Consider the following 12201-nt stretch of genomic DNA (forward strand, 5'->3'; position numbering starts at 1 on the left):
TATAAGAGAGGAGAGAAAAAGAAGTGAAACCAGTACAGGGAGGAAAGGATAGGGTGGATTAGTCAGGCAGAAGGGGTTAATGGGGAGTAGGGAGAGGACCGTGGAGCAGGCAATATAGACAGGACTCTGCAGGAATAGTAGAAGGGGATATATAGTGAAGGGCAGACCTGCAGGCAGAACAATAAAGAAATGAGGTAGGGAGAGAGACTAGGTTGTCTACAGGGGAAAGAAGACGATAGACCCCTATTTGTTTAGGTTTAGGGTAACCTTGGGAGGAGAATACAGGAGTTAGGGAAAGGGAAGGGCAGATAATGGAGTAGGGAGCAGTTATAAGGCTAATGTAAGATAGGGAAGGAGCTACAGGGACACGGAGATGGGCTGTAGTAAGGGGTAGGGGAGCAGATGGAGGGGTTATGGCTGCTGATGGCTGCTGACAGAGTCAGGCAGTGGTGTAATACATCAACATAAAGTAATGTATTATCAAAACAATAATACTTATGGAGAAAGTAAGAAACACTGAGACATACAGAGCAGATTACTGTGGCTTTTGTCCGGGAGGTAACACAGTTGAATACTACCCCAGGCAGGAATTGGAGGGTGGATAAGGAAGGTCTTAGGATTCCAAGTAGGTCACTTCAGTCTTTCAGAAATATGAGAAAAAGCCTTAGACCAGCTGGTAGGAAAAAAATATATGAAAATAAATGAGCAGTATATAAAACAATGACTGTAGATTAGGCAGGTGAAAATGCTCTTAAAACACTGTACACATTAACACTCTAAGCAGGTTGTAGGTGAGACAAAATAACATAGGCTCAATCAAGCCAGAAAACAGTCAAACATTTCAGCAAACCCATCAGCGTAATTACAGTATAGTGTTAGGCAATAAAAGTTACAAGCTGCCATACAGTGAGGAAACACAATTCACGGGCTTATAACATAAATAGTAGCTATTACAGAGAACAAGTGCATATTACAATATAATGACCTTCCCAAAACAAGTTCAGGGGCCTAGCATGCAGGATCCAAGATGGAGATGAAAGTTTCAGCGGAAATCCAACACTCAGAGAGAGCCCACTATCCTTAAGTAAAGGACACATGTAGCTGCAGGTGGAATAAACGCTAATCCTGGGAGTTATAGCGAAAATAGCTGGCGCTTTGGGCAAGGTTAAAACAAAATATGGTAACTAAACATACATGGTGATAGAGGGACAGAATTGCTATAAAAAGCCAATATTCCGCTAATAATAGCTCAGCGCTAGATCGGCAAGTAAAGCTATCCTTTATTGGAGAGCCAGATGTACGGCAATACAAAAGTTAAAAACTAAACCTTTAAACCACTGCGAATAGCAGGGCACTAATGATTAAGTAAGGCGACTTAGTTAGGTAGCAGGTACAGCAAAGAGGCTTGATATCATTCGCACTATCAGCAGGCAAGCTAACTGAGGGATATACAACACTGAGGGTTCTATCATGCAATAAGACTCCACAGTACGCATAAACTACTAGCAGACATTTTACTAAGGGATATACAGCAAAAGGGGGCTCTTAACACTCTATCGGTCACCACAGAGACAAGGATGGAGCTTTAATAGTATCAGCACTAAGACCGGGAGTAAAGACTACTTCACAAACCTAAGCAAGCATGAGCAACAATTGCCTAGCCTAGTCGCATCAACAGGTAGGTTACAGTAATTAGGCAGCAGGAGAGACATTAAAGAGTATTGCAGCAATAAACACCAAACAAAGAGTAACTTTCTAATAAACACCAGACAAATAGTAACTTCCTAGTACATAACAGAATGCTAATCTAAACACTAGACTACTATCGACGAAACTCAGTAACAGGACATTAGAGACAGCAAAACATATTATCTGGATCTTACGATACACACCACTGCTCCGTCAGCATCCACGCGCAGAGGGGGAAAAAAGATGGCGCCTCAAGGGAATTACCCCTATTTACAAGTTCCTGGCGGAAGTGGAGAGCTAGGGGAGGATAATCTGTTCAGGGAGAAACCAAGTGGAAAGAGAAAACTAAGCGACAGTGGGAGGTGCTAAGGAAAAGAGAGTAACACAGGCAAGCGCGTGCCACAGGTAGAGATAGGGAAAAGTGAGTTGAGATAAGGGAAAGGTCCAGCGTAGTGTGAAATATGCCAAGTTAAGAAAAGAAAGCATAAGCCAGTTATAATGAGGGCAGAGTATGAGACAGAGCGATAGATAAGATAATAGGGGGGGAGGCAAGATGTTAGATGTGGAAGTACGAGTGAGGAGGAGTGAAAGTAGCTGGTACAAAATAGAGTGAAATAGAAGGACAAAGATAAATAAAAAGATTGATAAAGCGATATATAGAATAGCCCAGGACACACAAGTAAGGTGAGACCAGAGGGAGAGAAACAATCAGTAAGGTAGAGGACCAGGGCAGGAGACAGAAGAGCAGTAAATAAGGTTGAGATTATGCAGGGGTTGTGGGAGTAGTATAAGAGAGGAGAGAAAAAGAAGTGAAACCAGTACAGGGAGGAAAGGATAGGGTGGATTAGTCAGGGAGAAGGGGTTAATGGGGAGTAGGGAGAGGACCGTGGAGCAGGCAATATAGACAGGACTTTGCAGGAATAGTAGAAGGGGATATATAGTGAAGGGCAGACCTGCAGGTAGAACAATAAAGAAATGAGGTAGGGAGAGAGACTAGGTTGTCTACAGGGGAAAGAAGACGATAGACCCCTATTTGTTTAGGTTTAGGGTAACCTTGGGAGGAGAATACAGGAGTTAGGGAAAGGGGAAGGGCAGATAATGGAGTAGGGAGCAGTTATAAGGCTAATGTAAGATAGGGAAGGAGCTACAGGGACACGGAGATGGGCTGTAGTAAGGGGTAGGGAGCAGATGTAGGTGTTATGGCTGCTGATGGCTGCTGACAGAGTCAGGCAGTGGTGTAATACATCAACATAAAGTAATGTATTATCAAAACAATAATACTTATGGAGAAAGTAAGAAACACTGAGACATACAGAGCAGATTACTGTGGCTTTTGTCCGGGGAGGTAACACAGTTGAATACTACCCCAGGCAGGAATTGGAGGGTGGATAAGGAAGGTCTTAGGATTCCAAGTAGGTCACTTCAGTCTTTCAGAAATATGAGAAAAAGCCTTAGACCAGCTGGTAGGAAAAAAAATATATGAAAAATAAATGAGCAGTATATAAAAACAATGACTGTAGATTAGGCAGGTGAAAATGCTCTTAAAACACTGTACACATTAACACTCTAAGCAGGTTGTAGGTGAGACAAAATAACATAGGCTCAATCAAGCCAGAAAACAGTCAAACATTTCAGCAAACCCATCAGCGTAATTACAGTATAGTGTTAGGCAATAAAAGTTACAAGCTGCCATACAGTGAGGAAACACAATTCACGGGCTTATAACATAAATAGTAGCTATTACAGAGAACAAGTGCATATTACAATATAATGACCTTCCCCAAAACAAGTTCAGGGGCCTAGCATGCAGGATCCAAGATGGAGATGAAAGTTTCAGCGGAAATCCAACACTCAGAGAGAGCCCACTATCCTTAAGTAAAGGACACATGTAGCTGCAGGTGTAATAAACGCTAATCCTGGGAGTTATAGCAAAAATAGCTGGCGCTTTGGGCAAGGTTAAAACAAAATTTGGTAACTAAACATACATGGTGATAGAGGGACAGAATTGCTATAAAAGCCAATATTCCGCTAATAATAGCTCAGCGCTAGATCGGCAAGTAAAGCTATCCTTTATTGGAGAGCCAGATGTACGGCAATACAAAAGTTAAAAACTAAACCTTTAAACCACTGCGAATAGCAGGGCACTAATGATTAAGCAAGGCGACTTAGTTGGGTAGCAGGTACAGCAAAGAGGCTTGATATCATTCGCACTAACTATCAGCAGGCAAGCTAACTGAGGGATATACAACACTGAGGGTTCTATCATGCAATAAGACTTCACAGTACGCATTAACTACCAGCAGACATTTTACTAAGGGATATACAGCAAAAGGGGCTCTTAACACTGTATCGGTCACCACAGAGACAAGGATGGAGCTATAATAGTATCAGCACTAAGACCGGGAGTAAAGAATACTTCAGAAACCTAAGCAAGCATCAGCAACAATTGCCTAGCCTAGTCGCATCAACAGGTAGGTTACGTGAATTAGGCAGCAGGAGAAACATTAAAGAGTATTGCAGCAATAAACACCAAACAAAGAGTAACTTTCTAATAAACACCAGACAAAAAGTAACTTCCTAGTACATAACAGAATCGTAATCTAAACACTAGACTACTATAACGGCGAAACTCAGTAACAGGACATTAGAGACAGCAAAAACATATTATCTGGATCTTCGATACACACCACTGCTCCGTCAGCATCCACGCAGAGGGGAAAAAGATGGCGCCTCAAGGGAATTACCCCTATTTACAAGTTCCTGGCGGAAGTGGAGAGCTAGGGGAGGATAATCTGTTCAGGAGAAACCAAGTGGAAAGAGAAAACAAAGCGACAGTGGGAGGTGCCAAGGAAAGAGAGTAACACAGGCAAGCGGTGCCACAGGTAGAGATAGGGAAAAGTGAGTTGAGATAAGGGAAAGGTCCAGCGTGGTGTGAAATATGCCAAGTTAAGAAAAGAAAGCATAAGCCAGTTATAATGAGGGCAGAGTATGAGACAGAGCGATAGATAAGATAATAGGGGGGGAGGCAAGATGTTAGATGTGGAAGTACGAGTGAGGAGGAGTGAAAGTAGCTGGTACAGAATAGAGTGAAATAGAAGGACAAAGATAAATAAAAAGATTGATAAAGCGATATATAGAATAGCCCAGGACACACAAGTAAGGTGAGACCAGAGGGAGAGAAACAATCAGTAAGGTAGAGGACCAGGGCAGGAGACAGAAGAGCAGTAAATAAGGTTGAGATTATGCAGGGGTTGTGGGAGTAGTATAAGAGAGGAGAGAAAAAGAAGTGAAACCAGTACAGGGAGGAAAGGATAGGGTGGATTAGTCAGGAGAAGGGGTTAATGGGGAGTAGGGAGAGGACCGTGGAGCAGGCAATATAGACAGGACTCTGCAGGAATAGTAGAAGGGGATATATAGTGAAGGGCAGACCTGCAGGTAGAACAATAAAGAAATGAGGTAGGGAGAGAGACTAGGTTGTCTACAGGGGAAAGAAGACGATAGACCCCTATTTGTTTAGGTTTAGGGTAACCTTGGGAGGAGAATACAGGAGTTAGGGAAAGGGGAAGGGCAGATAATGGAGTAGGGAGCAGTTATAAGGCTAATGTAAGATAGGGAAGGAGCTACAGGGACACGGAGATGGGCTGTAGTAAGGGGTAGGGGAGCAGATGGAGCCCTTATGGCTGCTGATGGCTGCTGACAGAGTCAGGCAGTGGTGTAATACATCAACATAAAGTAATGTATTATCAAAACAATAATACTTATGGAGAAAGTAAGAAACACTGAGACATACAGAGCAGATTACTGTGGCTTTTGTCCGGGGAGGTAACACAGTTGAATACTACCCCAGGCAGGAATTGGAGGGTGGATAAGGAAGGTCTTAGGATTCCAAGTAGGTCACTTCAGTCTTTCAGAAATATGAGAAAAAGCCTTAGACCAGCTGGTAGGAAAAAAAATATATGAAAAATAAATGAGCAGTATATAAAACAATGACTGTAGATTAGGCAGGTGAAAATGCTCTTAAAACACTGTACACATTAACACTCTAAGCAGGTTGTAGGTGAGACAAAATAACATAGGCTCAATCAAGCCAGAAAACAGTCAAACATTTCAGCAAACCCATCAGCGTAATTACAGTATAGTGTTAGGCAATAAAAGTTACAAGCTGCCATACAGTGAGGAAACACAATTCACGGGCTTATAACATAAATAGTAGCTATTACAGAGAACAAGTGCATATTACAATATAATGTAATGACCTTCCCCAAAACAAGTTCAGGGGCCTAGCATGCAGGATCCAAGATGGAGATGAAAGTTTCAGCGGAAATCCAACACTCAGAGAGAGCCCACTATCCTTAAGTAAAGGACACATGTAGCTGCAGGTGGAATAAACGCTAATCCTGGGAGTTATAGCAAAATAGCTGGCGCTTTGGGCAAGGTTAAAACAAAATATGGTAACTAAACATACATGGTGATAGAGGGACAGAATTGCTATAAAAAGCCAAAATTCCCCTAATAATAGCTCAGCGCTAGATCGGCAAGTAAAGCTATCCTTTATTGGAGTGCCGGATGTACGGCAATACAAAAGTTAAAAACTAAACCTTTAAACCACTGCGAATAGCAGGGCACTAATGATTAAGCAAGGCGACTTAGTTGGGTAGCAGGTACAGCAAAGAGGCTTGATATCATTCGCACTAACTATCAGCAGGCAAGCTAACTGAGGGATATACAACACTGAGGGTTCTATCATGCAATAAGACTTCACAGTACGCATTAACTACAGCAGACATTTTACTAAGGGATATACAGCAAAAGGGGGCTCTTAACACTCTATCGGTCACCACAGAGACAAGGATGGAGCTATAATAGTATCAGCACTAAGACCGGGAGTAAAGAATACTTCACAAACCTAAGCAAGCATCAGCAACAATTGCCTAGCCTAGTCGCATCAACAGGTAGGTTACGGCGAATTAGGCAGCAGGAGAGACATTAAAGAGTATTGCAGCAATAAACACCAAACAAAGAGTAACTTTCTAATAAACACCAGACAAATAGTAACTTCCTAGTACATAACAGAATGCTAATCTAAACACTAGACTACTATAGCGACGAAACTCAGTAACAGGACATTAGAGAGACAGCAAAAACATATTATCTGGATCTTACGATACACACCACTGCTCCGTCAGCATCCACGCGCAGAGGGGGAAAAAAAGATGGCGCCTCAAGGGAATTACCCCTATTTACAAGTTCCTGGCCGGAAGTGGAGAGCTAGGGGGAGGATAATCTGTTCAGGGAGAAACCAAGTGGAAAGAGAAAACTAAGCGACAGTGGGAGGTGCTAAGGAAAAGAGAGTAACACAGGCAAGCGGCGTGCCACAGGTAGAGATAGGGAAAAGTGAGTTGAGATAAGGGAAAGGTCCAGCGTGGTGTGAAATATGCCAAGTTAAGAAAAGAAAGCATAAGCCAGTTATAATGAGGGCAGAGTATGAGACAGAGCGATAGATAAGATAATAGGGGGGGAGGCAAGATGTTAGATGTGGAAGTACGAGTGAGGAGGAGTGAAAGTAGCTGGTACAGAATAGAGTGAAATAGAAGGACAAAGATAAATAAAAAGATTGATAAAGCGATATATAGAATAGCCCAGGACACACAAGTAAGGTGAGACCAGAGGGAGAGAAACAATCAGTAAGGTAGAGGACCAGGGCAGGAGACAGAAGAGCAGTAAATAAGGTTGAGATTATTCAGGGGTTGTGGGAGTAGTATAAGAGAGGAGAGAAAAAGAAGTGAAACCAGTACAGGGAGGAAAGGATAGGGTGGATTAGTCAGGGAGAAGGGGTTAATGGGGAGTAGGGAGAGGACCGTGGAGCAGGCAATATAGACAGGACTCTGCAGGAATAGTAGAAGGGGATATATAGTGAAGGGCAGACCTGCAGGCAGAACAATAAAGAAATGAGGTAGGGAGAGAGACTAGGTTGTCTACAGGGGAAAGAAGACGATAGACCCCTATTTGTTTAGGTTTAGGGTAACCTTGGGAGGAGAATACAGGAGTTAGGGAAAGGGGAAGGGCAGATAATGGAGTAGGGAGCAGTTATAAGGCTAATGTAAGATAGGGAAGGAGCTACAGGGACACGGAGATGGGCTGTAGTAAGGGGTAGGGAGCAGATGGAGGGGTTATGGCTGCTGATGGCTGCTGACAGAGTCAGGCAGTGGTGTAATACATCAACATAAAGTAATGTATTATCAAAACAATAATGCTTATGGAGAAAGTAAGAAACACTGAGACATACAGAGCAGATTACTGTGGCTTTTGTCCGGGGAGGTAACACAGTTGAATACTACCCCAGGCAGGAATTGGAGGGTGGATAAGGAAGGTCTTAGGATTCCAAGTAGGTCACTTCAGTCTTTCAGAAATATGAGAAAAAGCCTTAGACCAGCTGGTAGGAAAAAAAATATATGAAAAATAAATGAGCAGTATATAAAAACAATGACTGTAGATTAGGCAGGTGAAAATGCTCTTAAAACACTGTACACATTAACACTCTAAGCAGGTTGTAGGTGAGACAAAATAACATAGGCTCAAACAAGCCAGAAAACAGTCAAACATTTCAGCAAGCCCATCAGCGTAATTACAGTATAGTGTTAGGCAATAAAAGTTACAAGCTGCCATACAGTGAGGAAACACAATTCACGGGCTTATAACATAAATGGTAGCTATTACAGAGAACAAGTGCATATTACAATATAATGACCTTCCCCAAAACAAGTTCAGGGGCCTAGCATGCAGGATCCAAGATGGAGATGAAAGTTTCAGCGGGAAATCCAACACTCAGAGAGAGCCCACTATCCTTAAGTAAAGGACACATGTAGCTGCAGGTGGAATAAACGCTAATCCTGGGAGTTATAGCGAAAAATAGCTGGCGCTTTGGGCAAGGTTAAAACAAAATATGGTAACTAAACATACATGGTGATAGAGGGACAGAATTGCTATAAAAAGCCAATATTCCGCTAATAATAGCTCAGCGCTAGATCGGCAAGTAAAGCTATCCTTTATTGGAGAGCCAGATGTACGGCAATACAAAAGTTAAAAACTAAACCTTTAAACCACTGCGAATAGCAGGGCACTAATGATTAAGTAAGGCGACTTAGTTGGGTAGCAGGTACAGCAAAGAGGCTTGATATCATTCGCACTAACTATCAGCAGGCAAGCTAACTGAGGGATATACAACACTGAGGGTTCTATCATGCAATAAGACTCCACAGTACGCATAAACTACTAGCAGACATTTTACTAAGGGATATACAGCAAAAGGGGGCTCTTAACACTCTATCGGTCACCACAGAGACAAGGATGGAGCTTTAATAGTATCAGCACTAAGACCGGGAGTAAAGACTACTTCACAAACCTAAGCAAGCATGAGCAACAATTGCCTAGCCTAGTCGCATCAACAGGTAGGTTACGGCGAATTAGGCAGCAAGGAGAAACATTAAAGAGTATTGCAGCAATAAACACCAAACAAAGAGTAACTTTCTAATAAACACCAGACAAAAAGTAACTTCCTAGTACATAACAGAATGCTAATCTAAACACTAGACTACTACAACGACGAAACTCAGTAACAGGACATTAGAGAGACAGCAAAAACATATTATCTGGATCTTACGATACACACCACTGCTCCGTCAGCATCCACGCGCAGAGGGGGAAAAAAAGATGGCGCCTCAAGGGAATTACCCCTATTTACAAGTTCCTGGCCGGAAGTGGAGAGCTAGGGGGAGGATAATCTGTTCAGGGAGAAACCAAGTGGAAAGAGAAAACTAAGCGACAGTGGGAGGTGCTAAGGAAAAGAGAGTAACACAGGCAAGCGGCGTGCCACAGGTAGAGATAGGGAAAAGTGAGTTGAGATAAGGGAAAGGTCCAGCGTAGTGTGAAATATGCCAAGTTAAGAAAAGAAAGCATAAGCCAGTTATAATGAGGGCAGAGTATGAGACAGAGCGATAGATAAGATAATAGGGGGGGAGGCAAGATGTTAGATGTGGGAGTACGAGTGAGGAGGAGTGAAAGTAGCTGGTACAGAATAGAGTGAAATAGAAGGACAAAGATAAATAAAAAGATTGATAAAGCGATATATAGAATAGCCCAGGACACACAAGTAAGGTGAGACCAGAGGGAGAGAAACAATCAGTAAGGTAGAGGACCAGGGCAGGAGACAGAAGAGCAGTAAATAAGGTTGAGATTATTCAGGGGTTGTGGGAGTAGTATAAGAGAGGAGAGAAAAAGAAGTGAAACCAGTACAGGGAGGAAAAGATAGGGTGGATTAGTCAGGGAGAAGGGGTTAATGGGGAGTAGGGAGAGGACCGTGGAGCAGGCAATATAGACAGGACTCTGCAGGAATAGTAGAAGGGGATATATAGTGAAGGGCAGACCTGCAGGCAGAACAATAAAGAAATGAGGTAGGGAGAGAGACTAGGTTGTCTACAGGGGAAAGAAGACGATAGACCCCTATTTGTTTAGGTTTAGGGTAACCTTGGGAGGAGAATACAGGAGTTAGGGGAAGGGAAGGGCAGATAATGGAGTAGGGAGCAGTTATAAGGCTAATGTAAGATAGGAAGGAGCTACAGGGACACGGAGATGGGCTGTAGTAAGGGGTAGGGGAGCAGATGGAGGGGTTATGGCTGCTGATGGCTGCTGACAGAGTCAGGCAGTGGTGTAATACATCAACATAAAGTAATGTATTATCAAAACAATAATGCTTATGGAGAAAGTAAGAAACACTGAGACATACAGAGCAGATTACTGTGGCTTTTGTCCGGGGAGGTAACACAGTTGAATACTACCCCAGGCAGGAATTGGAGGGTGGATAAGGAAGGTCTTAGGATTCCAAGTAGGTCACTTCAGTCTTTCAGAAATATGAGAAAAAGCCTTAGACCAGAGAGCAGATTACTGTGGCTTTTGTCCGGGGAGGTAACACAGTTGAATACTACCCCAGGCAGGAATTGGAGGGTGGATAAGGAAGGTCTTAGGATTCCAAGTAGGTCACTTCAGTCTTTCAGAAATATGAGAAAAAGCCTTAGACCAGAGAGCAGATTACTGTGGCTTTTGTCCGGGAGGTAACACAGTTGAATACTACCCCAGGCAGGAATTGGAGGGTGGATAAGGAAGGTCTTAGGATTCCAAGTAGGTCACTTCAGTCTTTCAGAAATATGAGAAAAGCCTTAGACCAGAGAGCAGATTACTGTGCCTTTTGTCGGCGAGGTAACACAGTTGAATACTACCCCAGGCAGGAATTGGAGGGTGGATAAGGAAGGTCTTAGGATTCCAAGTAGGTCACTTCAGTCTTTCAGAAATATGAGAAAAAGCCTTAGACCAGAGAGCAGATTACTGTGGCTTTTGTCCGGGGAGGTAACACAGTTGAATACTACCCCAGGCAGGAATTGGAGGGTGGATAAGGAAGGTCTTAGGATTCCAAGTAGGTCACTTCAGTCTTTCAGAAATATGAGAAAAAGCCTTAGACCAGAGAGCAGATTACTGTGGCTTTTGTCCGGGGAGGTAACACAGTTGAATACTACCCCAGGCAGGAATTGGAGGGTGGATAAGGAAGGTCTTAGGATTCCAAGTAGGTCACTTCAGTCTTTCAGAAATATGAGAAAAAGCCTTAGACCAGAGAGCAGATTACTGTGGCTTTTGTCCGGGGAGGTAACACAGTTGAATACTACCCCAGGCAGGAATTGGAGGGTGGATAAGGAAGGTCTTAGGATTCCAAGTAGGTCACTTCAGTCTTTCAGAAATATGAGAAAAAGCCTTAGACCAGCACTGCTCCGTCAGCATCCACGCGTAAGGAAAAAGGAGAGACCACAATGAGGTATAGTGCATATGGTAAAGAAGTATGGAATAAGGAGAGAGAGCACACTAAGGTATAATGTATATGGTAGTGAAAGAGTAAGGAAAATGGCAGAACACACTGCAGTGTGCTACATATGTTAGGGAAAGTAGGGAAAACGTTGAGAGCATACTGAGGTGTAGTGCATATGTAAGAGAGAGTTAGAAAAAAGGAGAGAGTACGCTGAGGTATATTGTGTATGGTATAGGAGAGAGCACACATAAGTTACGTACATGCAATGCAGTTGGAATAGAAGTTAAAAAGTCTGGTCCAGCCTTCCTTTAATGCAGTCAGTGTTCCACTCTCAACCGAAAGTGATGTCTACTAATATCCAGGCAGTGCATGGAACCTCCCCTAACCAAAAACTTAAAATGATAAAGCCTGTGATCAATGTACCTTGGGAAAAGGACAAATTCCAGGAACAGCAATCTGACTGGGTGAAAGCAGATTTAAAGTAAATGCTAATGTTCAATCACGTGCTCATTGCACATTTGGTATGATCCCCATTTCTATATGAATATGTGTAATTATATATGGACATGTCTAATTTCATATGAATATGTGTAAATGGTGTACAGTAGAACAAAACATCTCTCAGAAAGTAGCTTGGAATTGTATCCAGAAGTGGAAGTGCG

At 42.8% G+C, this 12201-nt stretch overlaps 1 long non-coding RNA gene across 1 annotated transcript; it reads right to left on the minus strand.

The window, feature by feature from the left end:
- Nucleotides 1-568: 568 nt before the first annotated feature.
- LOC122792714 lies at nucleotides 569-10553 on the minus strand. The gene is made up of 5 exons (XR_006363425.1): nucleotides 10472-10553; nucleotides 7976-8122; nucleotides 5480-5626; nucleotides 3003-3149; nucleotides 569-673 (listed from the first exon to the last, which is right to left on the minus strand). It is a non-coding gene; the product is annotated as an uncharacterized LOC122792714 (long non-coding RNA).
- Nucleotides 10554-12201: the final 1648 nt, after the last annotated feature.

The sequence above is a fragment of the Protopterus annectens genome, chromosome 1.part0, assembly GCF_019279795.1.
Source record: "Protopterus annectens isolate FY-2018-M chromosome 1.part0, PAN1.0, whole genome shotgun sequence".
Taxonomy (NCBI): Eukaryota; Metazoa; Chordata; order Ceratodontiformes; family Protopteridae; genus Protopterus; species Protopterus annectens.